The 14928-nt window shown below is 46.2% G+C and overlaps 2 protein-coding genes and 1 long non-coding RNA gene across 24 annotated transcripts in view; 1 reads left to right on the top strand and 2 right to left on the bottom strand.

Moving 5' to 3' along the window:
* The window catches only part of LOC103346435 (neuroblastoma breakpoint family member 4), a 1612367-nt gene that overhangs the window by 861106 nt on the left and 736333 nt on the right, over positions 1-14928 (top strand). The gene's annotated exons all lie outside the window — the stretch shown is intronic.
* The window catches only part of LOC103346987 (putative neuroblastoma breakpoint family member 5), a 344943-nt gene that overhangs the window by 86772 nt on the left and 243243 nt on the right, over positions 1-14928 (bottom strand). For 9 of the 16 annotated variants that reach the window (XM_070054473.1, XM_070054491.1, XM_070054485.1 and 6 more), the window contains exons 1-3: positions 13104-13369; positions 12536-12628; positions 2081-2144 (exon numbers count right to left, since the gene is read on the bottom strand). The exons of 2 other annotated variants lie outside the window; for them this stretch is intronic. The gene's annotated coding sequence lies outside the window, so the exon portion shown is untranslated. Of the gene's footprint in view, positions 1-2080; positions 2145-12535; positions 12629-13103; positions 13370-14928 lie in introns of those variants that run through there. 5 more of the 16 variants (XM_070054490.1, XM_070054474.1, XM_070054478.1 and 2 more) reach the window with 4 other exon arrangements.
* LOC103346986 (neuroblastoma breakpoint family member 4) overlaps positions 1-14928 on the bottom strand; it is a 320087-nt gene that overhangs the window by 103484 nt on the left and 201675 nt on the right. The gene's annotated exons all lie outside the window — the stretch shown is intronic.

Below are 14928 nucleotides of genomic sequence, written 5' to 3'. Positions count from 1 at the left end.
CAGTAGGGAGAAAAGTCAAAAATCTGAATATAGACGTACCATAGGAGCCAGCCATTCCACCCCTGTGAATATACCCAAGGGAAATGAAAGCAACATACGAACAAAGAGTTATCTCTGCCCCCATAAATCAATGCACAATGTCAAAGATATGCAATCAGCCAAAATGCTGATCACCTCAAGACTGAATAAAGACATTATGGGCTATGTACACCATACATACATACATACATACATAGACTGCATAGCCTGGCTATTGTGCATTCTACTGGAATAAGCATAGGCCTGTGAAAACCTCTCTGTCTACAAAATGATTTCATTTCCTTCAACATGCTCCCAGTAGTGGGTACATCCATACAGTTTTCCATGTTGACAGGAATAATTTCACAGGAAAAATTGTATTGCTCTACAGGTATATATTAAGGAATAAAAACATCGGATCAATAAACCCAATTTTACCTTAAAACACTAGAACAGCAAAGTAAATCTTAAGAAACCAGAAGGAGGAAAAAGATTCAAATGGAAATGAAGCCAACGGCATAGAGAATATCACAACAAAAATTCAGTGAGACCAAAATACAATTTTTGAAACCTCAACGAAATTGACAATACATTTATCCACATGAAACAAGGAAAAAAGAGAACAGACTCAAGTGACATAACAAGAGAAATGACAGAGAGGACATTACTAACAACCTTACTAAAATAATCATCAAAAAACACTATGGGAAAACCAAGGCACAAGAATTTGGTCAATGTAGATACAATGGATTGATTCTCAGAAAGAAACAAACCACTAAAATGATTGCAGTCAAACTAGAAACTCTGAATCAACTTTTTTTTAAAATTGTTTTGACAGGCAGAGTGGACAGTGAGAGAGACAGACAGAGAGAAAGGTCTTCCTTTTGCCACTGGTTCACCCTCCAATGGCCACTGCAGCTGGCGCGCTGTGGCCAGCACACCGCGCTGAACCGAAGGCAGGAGCCAGGTGCTTCTCCTGGTCTCCCATGGGGTGCAGGGTCCAAGCACTTGGGCCATCCTTCACTGTACTCCCAGGCCACAGCAGAGAGCTGGCCTGGAAGAGGGGCAACCGGGACAGAATCCGGCGCCCTGATTGGGACTAGAACCCAGCGTGCTGGCATCGCAAGGTGGAGGATTAGTGTATTGAGCCGCGGCGCTGGCCTGAATATACTTTTAACATGAAATGAGACTGTATTGGCAGGGAAACCAAAAAACAAACACAAAAAATGAAGAAAATTCCAGGACCACAAGGCTTCACCAGTGAGAACTCCCATTTAAAGGGTAATTAAAATCCGTGATTCGCAAATCCTTCCAAAAAGGAGATTAAGAGGGAAAACATCCCATTTTATTCCACCAGAACAGAATTATCCCAACATCGAAAACAAACACATCATAAAAAAAAATGTAGCATATAAATATCTATCATGAATCTGTCACAATCCTGAACAAATTACCAAATGCGATCCAGAAAAACAAGCAAAGCTTAGCTCACGGTGCGCAACTGACAGTTACTCCAGGAATTCAAGGATGGCTACCATACAAAATCAATATATCCCAGAACAGAATCAACAAGAGAAAAGACCACACATTATCCCTATAGACTCAGAAAAACTATTTCACAAAAACTTCCATTACTTTTGCAATATTAAAAAAAAAAAAAAACATCAAATTAGGAATGGAAGGTACACCTCGGCCTGACAATGCTCTTTCATGAAAAACCCACAGAGCACTAACATCTCACCTAATGAGAATAACCCAAAACTTTCCTCCTAGACCAGGACACAGACAAGCATTTTCGCTCTCATTCCTCCTCAGAACACGCTCAGAGGTCTAGAGCAGGGCGGCTGGGCCATCAAAAAGCAAACAGACAGGAACGTGAGGCCGTTCTGGGAGGAGACTGAGCCACCTCTGCTCTTGCACAGCTGCTCACACACTGGGGAAAGTTCCATACCGTCGCATAGCATGACCCCGACTCTACCCACGCCTTCGGGACCCAAGAGCAACGGGCACGCCAGCACCCAAGACCCCCAGCGTGAAACTGCAAAAGCCGTGCATCACTCACCTTCAAGCAGGCTTGGTCTGCTGGCGGGACAGAGGCCCGCGAAGGCCATTGCTTCCAGAAGGGTCTGAAGAAGAAAAATGAGTCTGGGAAATGGCATGACTGTCTAGAACCCACAGCCTTTCCTGATCCCGACCTGACCCTGGAGCTGCTGGGTTTCCCTCAGGCTTGGCCAGCAGCATCGGGGATGGCTCCTCACAACTTGTGCAGCCTCTCGGGCAGGAGCGGACGCGGCACTGACTCCCACTTGAGCACTGTGGAGCATTCAGGGCCGCACAAGCGGGTGCACTTCCAGGTCACAGGGCAGGGTGAAAGTGCAGTCCCCATGGGCTATTTTAATGATTCCACAGGACACTTCTCTGCACTGCTGCATGCAGGGCCACTTCCAGTTTGCCTCTCCTGTTCCAGGTTGTGACCCAGGGAGGCAGCCACTGATGGCCCAGGTACCCTGGACCCTGTATCTGTGCCTTGTGGAAGTCCTGAATGGAGCTCCTGCCTCCTGGCTTCTGTCTGGCCCAGTGTTGGCCCTTGTCACCTTTTGGGAGAGAGCAGCAGTACAAGCAGCATTGCCAGCACACACTCTTGCTCTGAGTGATCATCCATCTGGGGGTTCACACCCCAGGTGGCTGCAAAGGCCAGGACTGCAACAGGCAGAAGCAGAAGCCAGGGACTTTATCCGGTGCTCCATTCTGTGTTCAGGGGCCTAAGTCCTTGGGCTGTCTCCCTCTGTTTTCCCAGGCGTGTTAGCAGACAGCTGGATCCCAGGGGAATGGCTTCCGGGAGGATCGGCACTTTGAGGTGTGGGTAAAGCCACCACCCCCAGTGCCTGCATCCCATATGGGTGCTGGTTCATATTCCGGCTGCTGCAGTTCCGACACAGCTCTCTGCTGTGGACTGGGAAGGCAGTAGAGGATGCCCCAAGTCCTTGTACCTCTGCACACAAGAGGAGACCCCGGTGAGGCTCCTGGCTCCTGGCTTCAGATCCACTCAGCTCCACCCTTTGCAGCCAACTGGGTAGTGGACCAGCACATGGAAGACCTCCCCCTCATTCTCTCCCCCTCGATCTCCCTATTTCTCTCTCTCTCTGCCTCTCATCCTCTCTGCATGTAACTCTCAATGTCAAATAAATAAATAGGATCTTTAAAAACAGTAAAAAAAATTAAAGAAGGAAGACATAGCTGTAAATAAACTACTACATCAAGACCAACTACTAGAGTTTATGTAGAATTTGATATTATATGCATTACATACCCTATTAACACAGAATTTGAAAAAGAGTTTAAATCTGTCTTAGAAAAGATTCCAGTACTCATTCGTTCTCTTCTTCCTTATAAACATTCTGTGTGGTGTTATCTCTGTCTTTCGCATGAGGCAATCTTTGTAATTTATTTATTAAGACACTCGCACAAGGACTTGAAACACCTGTGATCTACAAAGTTCTCCACTGAACACAGGTCTGCTTCCCAGTCTCTGCCCTCCACAGTCTAGCCTTGCATTTAATGTATGGATCATGTTTGAAATGGGAAAAATCATATCTTCCACAAAGCAAGATAAAATACAGAAAGGTAGCATCTGAGGTCACTTGGTATTTTCTACATGCACTTTATAATGTTTGTACTTTTTATCTCATTTCTCAATGTTAGAATATGGGTTAATTTTAATTTTTTTATAATAGAAGAAAATGTTTCATATTTATACCAGATTGTGGGATTCTTTGGATATTTAGACAGTTGTGAATTTCTAAAATTAAGGACTTTGTCATGTACAAAAAACAGTTACATACTGTATTCTTAAAAATGTATTCCGAGGAATCTTCTAAGATGGTGGAATAGGGAGGGAACACACTGATAGTCCAGGAAAAGATAGTTTAATAAAAGTGGAGATACTGTAGTTTCAGGGAAGAGTTATGGAAAAAACTGCAGAGGAAACTCTTCCAGAACTAGGGGTACACGGTGGACCTATGTGGAGGGCACGGGTGCCCACGGCTCGGAACCCCAGTCGCCAAGGCTACTCAACAGCGCTGGAAATGCAGTAGCCCGAGACACTGGCAGGAAAACGGCAGGAAGAGCCTAAAGGGAACGAGGCTTAAAGCCCCATGGGGGAAGTTCACCAGCCTAACTAGAGGAGAGAAAAAATAAATAAATAAATAAATAAATAAATAAATAAATAGGACCAGTACAGACATGATTCTCTCTTTCCACTCACCTTACAAAGGCGGGCAAGACAAAGAACAGGCACCATTGTGGACATACATAAAAGCTGCATCCGCCATCAGCCAAGCAGAAAAACCTGACTCTGGTGGGCAGAAGTAACAGGAGGTTAGGACCGAGTGAATGTGTGGAGCTAAGAAACTGAGACTGTGAAAAAAAAAAAAACAAAACTGAAATTGTGTGAGAGAACTCACTGAGTACCCAAGATGTGAGTACTCTCGGGAGAGTACACAAACTCGGTAACCTTGGCAACCCGGTGGGAGACTGCAGGAGAATTTGAGCTTATGCTGAGGGCTGCACAGATCCTTAGTGTGGTCCTTGGGACAGAGAAGATGCATATTATACCCACAGGGGCCAGAGCTCAGACACTGACTACCTTCAATTCTGCTCAGCTGTGCAGAATTATTTCCCTTCTGAATAAAAAGAGAGTGAGACAGAGAGAATATTTACCACACCTAACCTGGGTGTGTCACCTTTGGCACACCTTTAACCCTGAAGAACCTAACACAGCTCTCTGGCCACACCCCTCACAAGCCTCTAGGATCCATCAAAAACAGTCCACTTAGTCTAGAGTCACAGAATAATGAGAAAAACCACCACAGTGAAGGAAAAAAAAAAAAAAGAAGAAACCAAAGAATATCTCCACAATGCCAAGCAACAAATGTAGAAACCGAGGAAACAAGAACAAGGAAGATATTATGATGCCAAATGAACAAGACACCCCAATTCAAGATAATGAAGATGATGAGATAGAAGAAGTGCAAGATATGGATTTCAAAAAATGTATAGGAACATTTAGAAGTTCTCAAAAACAAATTCTTGAACTACAGAAATCCTTACTGGCCAGGATAGAAAATCTCTCTCGTGAAAATGAAATCTTATGGCCGGCGCCATGGCTCCATAAGCTAATCCTCCACCTGTGGTGCCAGCACACCGGATTCTAGTCCCAGTCAGAGCGCCGGATTCTGTCCCGGTTGCCCCTCTTCCAGGCCAGCTCTCTGCTGTGGCCAGGGAGTGCAGTGGAGAATGGCCCAGGTCCTTGGGCCCTGCACCCACAAGGGAGACCAGGAGAAGCACCTGGCTCCTGGCTTTGGACCAGCACGGTATGCCGGCTGCAGCGCGCCAGCCGCGGTGGCCACTGGAGGGTGAACCAATGGCAAAAGGAAGACCTTTCTCTCTGGCTCTCTCTCTCACTGTCCACTCTGCCTGTCAAAAAAAAATAATAAAATAAAATAAAAGAAAAAGAAAATATAATCTTAAGGAGGAATCAAAATGAAATGAAGAAACTAGTATAACAGGAAAGTGTGATAGTGAAGAGAAATCTAAATGAAATGAAGAACTCAACAGATCAAATGACAAACACATTAGAGAGCCTTAAAAACAGAATCAGTGAAGCAGAAGGGAGAATATCAGACTTAGAAGACAGAGCACAGGAAAATATACAGTCAAACCAAAGAAAAGAAGAGGAAATTAGAAATCTAAAAAATATTGTTGGGAATCTACAGGATACTATTTAAAAATCCAACATTCGGGTTCTAGGAGTTCCTGAAGGCATGCAGAGAGAGAAAGGATTAGAAGGCCTTTTTAGTGAGATACTAGCAGAGAACTTTCCAGGTTTGGAGAAGGACAGAGACATCCTAGTACAGGAAGCTCATAGAACCCCCAATAAACATGACCAAAAGAGATCCTCACCACGACACGTGGTAATTAAACTTACCACAGTGAAACATAAAGAAAAGATCCTAAAATGTGCAAGAGAGAAACTCTGAGATTACTCTCAGAGGATCTCCAATTAGACTAAGAGCAGACTTCTCATCAGAAACCCTACATGCTAGGAGGGAATGGCAAGATTGAGCCCAGGAACTAAGAGAGAAAAACTGCCAGCCCAGAATATTATATCCTGCCAAGCTCTCATTTGTGAATGAAGGTGAAATAAAGACCTTTCATAGTAAACAGAAATTGAAATAATTTGTCGCCACTTGTCCAGCCCTGCAAAAGACACTTAAGTATGTGAGTAAGTAAGTAAGCAGTTTTTTATATATAGGCACACGTGAGTACACAAATACACACATACGGACAGAAGCTTGCCTTCCCAAAACACCTGACTGCAGAGTTTATGGTTGCCATCACTTGACCAGAAGGCTCAGGGTTAATCCTGGGCGCCTCCTGAACCCATTAGCAAGGGGCCATCACCTCAGCTGTACCCTTACATGCTGTACCGAGGGGCACAGGAGTGCATGAAGGTATGCAGATTCCTCCCTGGCCAGGCCACCCACACCCCACGTGACCTGTGTGGCCCTACTGTGCGGGGAGCTGACCCATGGGGCTGTGCCCTCTGCATCCCCTCCTGCTCACCATGAAACAGCCCAGCGAGGCAGGCTGGGAAAATTGTAGGACATCTGGAGCCACTCAGTATAGCCAGCAATGCCATCAGGTGACCGTGACAAAGACAACAAATGACAAGGACTTCTTGGCTCCACGTGGGGGGCCTGTGCATCCAGGCAGAGCCTTGCAGCATGAGCACTTTGGGAACACATGTGCAATGTGCACAGAGGAACACGGGAGGGTATGGTGGGAATGAATGAATAATGGCCTCTGGCTCCTTGCTTTCATGAGTCAGTGTGGCCCTGTGGTGAAAAAGAAAGAACAGCTGCACTTCCCTCACCGGTAAGTATCTCAGCAAGGAAACCACCCGTGTTCAAGGCCACTGTCTCCCTCCAGACCCTCCCCTTGCCCACTGCCTTAACACAGGTCAAGCTGCATGGCTGGAAGAAATCCCAAGCAAAGACATGAGCCAACACTCTGGCATGTCTGTCCTGGTGGACACTCAGTCAGAGAAGAGTATCCTTTCCCTAAATCCTGCCCTTCACATCTCAAGCTGCAGATCCTCTCTGTTAAACCTGTCCCCCTAGAGTCAACCATACTACACCCAGACCCCACCAGAGTAGCTATAGATCCCAAGGGGGCTCGTGATCAGGGCAGCTGAAGACATGGAGACCGCCGCACAAGCCACGAATCCTGCCAAAGGCAGGCTGCAAGTCTGAACCACAGAGGGTGTTAGCAGTACAATGACAGTGCGAGCCACTGCTCAGAGGGAACCAATTCAAGACCTCGCCCTGGCACAGCCACCAGATGCCGGTGACATGGCTGTCCTAACAAGTCGTCTCCTCTCCTAGGCCAAGCAAGGACGCACCCCAGAGCCTCTCGCCCCTGCCACAGCAGGATCCCTGCTCTTCCTGGTGTGGAACAGCACGCAGGGACTGCACTGGTTTGCAGCTAATAGGAATTCGATAGGCATCACTCCTCTCCTGATGCCATTCCGAGCCTTGGGGCGATGGTTCAACTGTGGCCAGACACATGGTGGTAGTGGCAACAGGGAGGACACTTTATCTGCACCTGTCACTGCATGGGCAGCCATATCCTCTGGCCTTGCCAAGTTCTTGGGAGCTGGAGCCGAGGGACTGCAGCAGGAGTGACAGCTGCTCTGAATAGGCCTTGTCACTCATTCCCTAGCATGTCACCCACTAAGAATATTTTTATTGTTAGGCTTCAGCTAAGGGATATTATCAGAACAGGTAGGCGAAGACGTAGACAGTCGACGAGAAGGCCCTTTTACAGAAGTAATTACAGACAACTTCCTTAATTTGAAGAAAGGGACGTTTGAGCACAGGAAGCACATGGAAGTCCTAATACACATGACCAGAAAGATCTTCACCATGACCCACTGCAGTCAAATTCTTCACACTCCAACACGAAGACAAGACTCTAAAATCACACAAGAGAAACACCAGACCTTTTTCAGAGGATCTCCAATTAGAATCACATCTGACTTCTCATCAGACACCCTATACGGGCTAGGAAAAAGTGGTGAGATTATATGCCACGTCTTAAAAAAAAGAGCTGTTAATCAAGAATAAAGTACTTTGCAAATCTCTCACTTAGGAATGAAGATGAAATAAAAAATTAGAGCCTGCTGAGGAAATTTCTACTGGCCTCCTGACACACACTTCTGCTCCACAATAAACTTTCCACCTCAGCTTCCTGTGACTTTCTGAAGTATGCACCTGTACCTAACTCAAGACACTGAATCCAGTTATAAATCCTCCAACAAAGAAAATGATAAGCTCTCCTATTCAATACCACTTCACTGATAGCTTCTACCCGTACACGTCCAGAATACAGAATATGAAATACTCGTTTTATGCCACCTGAGATACTTTAATACCAAAATCAAATATATTACTGGGAAAACTATGCACAAATGTCCCCCATAAACAGAGAACTCTCCAAATCCTCGAAATACGATCAAATTAAATCTAGGAATACTTTAATGTGTCATGACTAAATGGGGCTTCTCTCACAAATGAAGTGGGTTCAGTGTTAGAAAAACTCATCTATGTAATTCATGTGTGGGTGGCTAAAGAAGAAAAATATGAAAGACGTGCAGAAATTAGCCAAATGCTGATCCAACAAAACAGATAAAAATCTATGGCAAGCATCACACTGATGTGGTGAAAGCCAGTAGAGAAGGGTTTCCCCTCAAGGAGGACATAAAAGCTAAGGACATCCGCGGTCATGGCTCCTACTTGATGTCACAGCAGGGAGTCCACTGAGTGTTGTTAAAGCAAGAAAAACACAATGAAATGAGAGAGCTGAAGGGCAGATGTTAAACTCTGGGTTTCCCGAAGCCTTGATCATCTACACATAGTTCCAAAAGCATTTTCTAAACAGCTACTAGTCACAAGAAATTATTTCAGCATGACCATGATGGGTAGAAGGGCAATGTCAAAATATCAAGTGCAGGGCTGGCGCTATGGCCTACCAGATAAAGCCGCCACCTACAGCACTGACATCCAACATGGGCACCTGCTCAAGTCCCGGACGCTCCACTTCTCATCTTCTTCTCTGCTATGACCTGGGAAAGCAGTGGAAGATAGCCCAAGTCCGTGGGCCCCTGCACGCTCTTGTGAGACCCAGAATAAGCTCCTGGTTCCTGGTTTCTGATCGGCTCAGCTGAGGCCACTGCAGCCATCTGGGGGTGAACCAGCAGATGGAAGACCTCTCTCTGTCTCTGTCCCTGTCTCTATCTCTTTCCCTCTGCTTCTGCCTTTCAAATAAATAAAAAGTCTATTGAAAGCAATTATTTATTATAAAATCAATTGTATACCACCATCAATGAACAGGCAGATACTGATATAAAAATTAATTGTATACTACCATCAGCGAACAGGTAGACACTGATTTGAAATTTAAAATAGCCTACTGAAATGAAAACTCGTAAACCCTATCAATAAAATACACAATATGTTGGCTGAAGACTAAAATGCTGATAAAGGAAACTAAAGAAGATCTAAATAAATACACTGTGCATAGGACTGGAAGACTGAATATTATTAATATACCATTTCTTCTAAAATGTTCTATAGGTTGAACACAATCTAAATAAAAAAACAAAACAAAACAAAACAAAACAAAAAAACAAACAAAAAAACCTCCAGCAAGAGCTTTTGGAGAAAAAAAAAAAAAAAAAAACCTGACTGTAGTTAGGAAAACGCAAGACAACTGACTATCAACTCCACCGTGAAAAACAAAGAACTGGGTGAAATCACGATACTGTCTTTCCAGACTTTCTTTTTTTTAATTTTTTAAATTTATTTATTTATTTTTTTGACAGGCAGAGTGGACAGTGAGAGAGAGAGAGAGACAGAGAGAAAGGTCTTCTTTGACGTTGGTTCACCCTCCAATGGCCGCCACGGCCGGTGCGCTGCAGCCAGCGCACCGCGCTGATCCGATGGCAGGAGCCAGGTACTCATCCTGGTCTCCCATGGGGTGTAGGGCCCAAGTACTTGGGCCATCCTCCACTGCACTCCCAGGCCACAGCAGAGAGCTGGCCTGGGAGAGGGGCAACCGGGACAGAATCTGGCACCCCGACCAGAACTAGAACCCGGTGTGCCGGCGCCGCTAGGTGGAGGATTAGCCTAGTGAGCCGCGGCGCCGGCTCCAGACTTTCAATAAACCTACAATAACCAAGACCTTGCTTTGGTATTCGTGAAAGAACAGAAGAAACAAGTTTCAATGGAGTAGGATAGTGAGTCCAAAAGTAAACCTCATGCCAAAACACATAAGCAAGCATTGTTAAAACTACAAAGAGAAATACACAAAGGCACTATTACACTCACAGACATCAAGACATCTCTTTCGTTAACAGATCAGCAGTCAGATAATCAGTAAGGATGTAGCTTAACAGAAAAGCACCTGAATCAACCAAGCATTGAACGGATCCTTAGCGGATGCACCGTTCTCAGCAACGCAACATGACACGCTTCTCAGACCCACACGGCACATCCACTATGACCACGTTCGTGGCTGTACAGTAGACCCCAACTCCTAAGGAAGAGGCGCCACACAAGGTAAGCTCTCAGATCACAATGCAACCTCTCTACTGAGAGATCAGTACGAAAAGGCTGGAAAATCCCAAATACTCGTGAGAACAATCAACCTACCTCAAAATGACACATTTATAAAACTCAAATAAAAAAAATACTTCAAACTAAATGGAAACTGTTAGGCTGGCGCCGTGGCTCAATAGGCTAATCCTCCACCTTGCGGCGCCGGCACACCGGGTTCTAGTCCCGGTTGGGGCGCCGGATTCTGTCCCAGTTGCCCCTCTTCCAGGCCAGCTCTCTGCTATGGCCAGGGAGTGCAGTGGAGGATGGCCCAGGTGCTTGGGCCCTGCACCCCATGGGAGACCAGGAAAAAGCACCTGGATCCTGGCTCCTGCCATCAGATCAGCGCGGTGTGCCGGCTGCAGCGGCGGCCATTGGAGGGTGAACCAACGGCAAAGGAAGACCTTTCTCTCTGTCTCTCTCTCTCTCACTGTCCACTCTGCCTGTCAAAAAAAAAAAATGGAAACTGTATCCTGCCCATTTATAGTAATGGATGCATATTTTAGAAAAGAAGAACCAAGATCCATGAGCTGTGCTTTCACCCTAGGAGATCAGAGGAAGAACAGCAACTTAAACACTTAAAGCAAGGTAAGGAAAATCAAATCAATCATGGAGAGATACAAGTCGATGGGACTGAAAAAAAGCTCAATCGCAGAAAAACATCGACAAAACTAACATTTGGTGCTTTGAACACATCCACAAAATTCGTGAACTTCTTCTCAGGACCAATCAAGAAAAAAGGTTCAAGTTACTGAGTTGGTTAATTAAACAGTGCCACCATGACTGCATGGAAAAAATAACTGTAAAGGAATAGTATGAACAACTCTGTGACAAAAATTATATAAGATAAATGAATTGCGTGAATGTCTTGAAACGTAGAATATGCCAAAATCCACACAAAGGGAAAAGAAAAACAGGAATGCTTCCATAATTACTAAGGAAGTTATAATTTATAATAACTAGAGTAACACATAAAGTATCAGAAAATGTATTAGACAGATATGAGTTACTGAATTCACATATCCCGTTTCTGCTCAGCTAAAAAGAAACAATGGGCAGAAAAGTACTTACAAGACCTGCTTTGTGGCACAGCGGGTTACGACACTGCAGGTTACGACACTGCCTAGAACAATGTCATTTCATATAGATGCCAACTGGATTCCTGCCTGCTATGCTTTTTTTTTTAAAAGCTTTATTTATTCATTTCAAAAGCAGAATTACAGAGATTCAGAGGGAGAGAGAAATAGAGAGAGAAGGTCTTCCATCCACGGGTTACTCCCCAGATAGATGCAACAGCCAGAGCTGAGCGGATTTGAAGCCAGGAGCCAGGAGCAGTTCCTTCAGGACTCCCACACAGGTGCACGGGCCCAAGGACTTGGGCCCTCTTCTACTGCTTTGCCAGGGCACAGCAGAGAACTGGATCGGAAGTGGAGCTGCTGGGACTCAAAGCAATGCCCATGTGGGATGCTGGTACATGCAGGCGGCTGCTTCATCCACTATACCACGGCTCCACCCACCCCACCCTCCAACCCTCATCAACCCAGGCTGTTCCCACTTGAGATCCAGCTGTATGCTCAAACGCCTAAGAAAGCAGAGGAAGCAGCGCAAGGACTTGGGCCCCCAAAACCACACTGGAGTACTGGATAAAGTACATGGCTTCTGCTTTGGCCTGGCCCAGCCCCGGGACGTTGGAGCCACCTGGGGTAGGAACCCACACATTGAATACCTCTGTTGCACTGCCTCATCTATAACTCTGCTTTGGAAACCAATCTTTAAAAAGAAAAAAAATATCTAGTACTTACTATGAGGTATCAGAACCTTGGACAGGCTGGAATAGAGCACACAGGATTCTTGGGGTTTCTCTACGCTTCTGCTTTCTCTTCAGTGTGTGCAGTCTGTGAAAATTGACCAGATTACGTGCAAATTAATTCGAGTGACCCGTACCCATTTCCCTGCACACACACATTACAGTTCTGAACAACCCAGAGAAGAGAGGCCATGAGTCAAGGACTGTTCTCATGGACATGGCCAAGGCTACTTCCAGCCAGGGACAGAAAAACCCCCAAACAGAACCAGGGATGTGGGAAAAGTTCTTGCTCTCCCAACCCCCACCACCTGCCCACTGGGACTCCTGTCACACTCCCCATCCCTTTCCTTTCCCCTACACATGTTTCTTCCCCTCGTTTCATGCCTCCCCACAATCATGCCACCTTTTCATGCTCCCCTCTTCCTCTCTCCTCCCGCCTCCCCCTTGACTGCCTTTCTCCTTCTACTATCCCCCTCAAACCCTCACATGCACACCCCTTTCCCGCTCTCTCCACCCAAGTCCCCACCTACACCATGTCAGAAAGGCCAACACAGCAAACTCACCGCAGAGAGAGCGTTTCTGTTCTTCTGGAACAGGAACTCAGTAAGAGATGTAGTCTTCCAGAAGGAGCCGAAAAAGAGGACCGAGCCTAGAAATTTCCAGAAGCCCAAGGTAACTGATACACCAGACTTGGGCCCCAGCATCTCCGGATCCAGGCCTGACCCTGGGGTTCTGAGTCTCACTCAGGCTCTGCCGGCAGGGTCAAGGATAGCTCCTCATTGCTTGAACAGGCTCTCAGGGAGGAGTCGCCGCACTGCAGATTTCCACCTGAGCACCTCAGGTCAGAAGGTTTGGTGCGGCCGGCGCCGCCGCTCAATAGGCTAATCCTCTGCCTGCGGCGCCTCTAGTCCTGGTCGAGGCGCTGGATTCTGTCCCGGTTGCCCCTCTTCCAGGCCAGCTCTCTGCTGTGGCCAGGGAGTGCAGTGGAGGATGGCCCAAGTGCTTGGGCCCTGCACCCCATGGGAGACCAGGAGAAGCACCTAGCTCTTGCCTTCGGATCAGCGTGGAGTGCCAGCCGCAGCTCGCCGGCCCCGGTGGCCATTGGAGGGTGAACCAACGGCAAAAGGAAGACCCTTCTCTCTGTCTCCCTCTCTCACTGTCCAATCTGCCTGTTAAATAAATAAATAAAATTAAAGTAAAAATAAAAAAAGAAGGTGCCGTGCATGTGTGTGCACTTCTGGGTTGCAGCGCTGTACACAGGTGCACTCCACATGGGCAGCTGCCAAGGCACCAGGGGACGCATTTGCATGATGCCAAATCAACACATTCAGCGTCCAACGCCCCAGGGCCACTTATAGCCTGGCGGCTCCAGACTGTGACCAAGTGAGGCAGCGGCTGATGACCCAGGTACTCTTCTGGGGGTTCACCCCCCACACCGTGGCTATAAAGGCCAAGACTGGGACAGGCCAAAGCAGAAGCCAGGGACTTTTTGTCCAATGCTGCATTCTGGGTTCAGGGACCTAAGTCCTTGGGCTGTCTCCCACTGCTTTCCCAGGTGTGTTAGAAGACAGCTGTATCCCACAGGGAATGGCTTCCAGGAGGGGCCGGCACTGTGGGGTAGCAGGAAAAGCCACCACCCACAGTGCCGACATCCCATGTGGGTGCCAGTTTGAAAACCAGCTGCTCCAGTTTCAATGCAGCTCTCCATGTGGTCATGGAAGGCAGTAGAAGATGGCCCAAGACCTTGTGCCTCTGTATCCTTTCAGGAGACCCCAGCAAGGCTCCTGGCCCCAAGCCCCTGGCTCCTGCCTCAGGATCTGATAAGCTCTGTCCATTGTAGCCAACTGCAGAGTGGACCAGCATATGGCAGGTCTGTCTCTCTCTCTCTCTCTCTCTCTCTCTCTGTAAATCCCAATTTCAAATAAATAAAAATATCTTTAAAAAGGCAATTTTTTCAAAAAGGAAAACATACCTATAAATAAAATAATACCTCAAGGGCATCAACAATTTTATTTAGAATTTGATATTATATGCATTACCTACCATATTAACACAGAATTTGAAAAAGAGTTTAACTCAGTCTTAGAAAAGATTTTGGTACCCATTCATCTCTTCATCCTTACAAACATTCTGTATGGTATTATCTCTGACTTGTGCATGAGGAAATCTTTGTAATATATTTTTTCAGACACTTATGTACACACTTGCAAAAGGACTTGAAACACCTGTGATCTACAGAGTTCTTCACGGAACACAGATCTGCATTTAAAACATGGGTTGTGTTAGAAGTAGGCCAAATCATGTCTTCCACAAAGCAAGACTGAATGCAGAAAGGTATCATCTGAGGTCACTGTTGCCATTTTCTACGTGCACGTTATCATGTTGGCA

This window comes from Oryctolagus cuniculus, chromosome 12 (assembly GCF_964237555.1).
Source record: "Oryctolagus cuniculus chromosome 12, mOryCun1.1, whole genome shotgun sequence".
Lineage (NCBI taxonomy): Eukaryota > Metazoa > Chordata > Mammalia > Lagomorpha > Leporidae > Oryctolagus > Oryctolagus cuniculus.
This window is presented reverse-complemented; position numbering and strand designations above follow the sequence as displayed.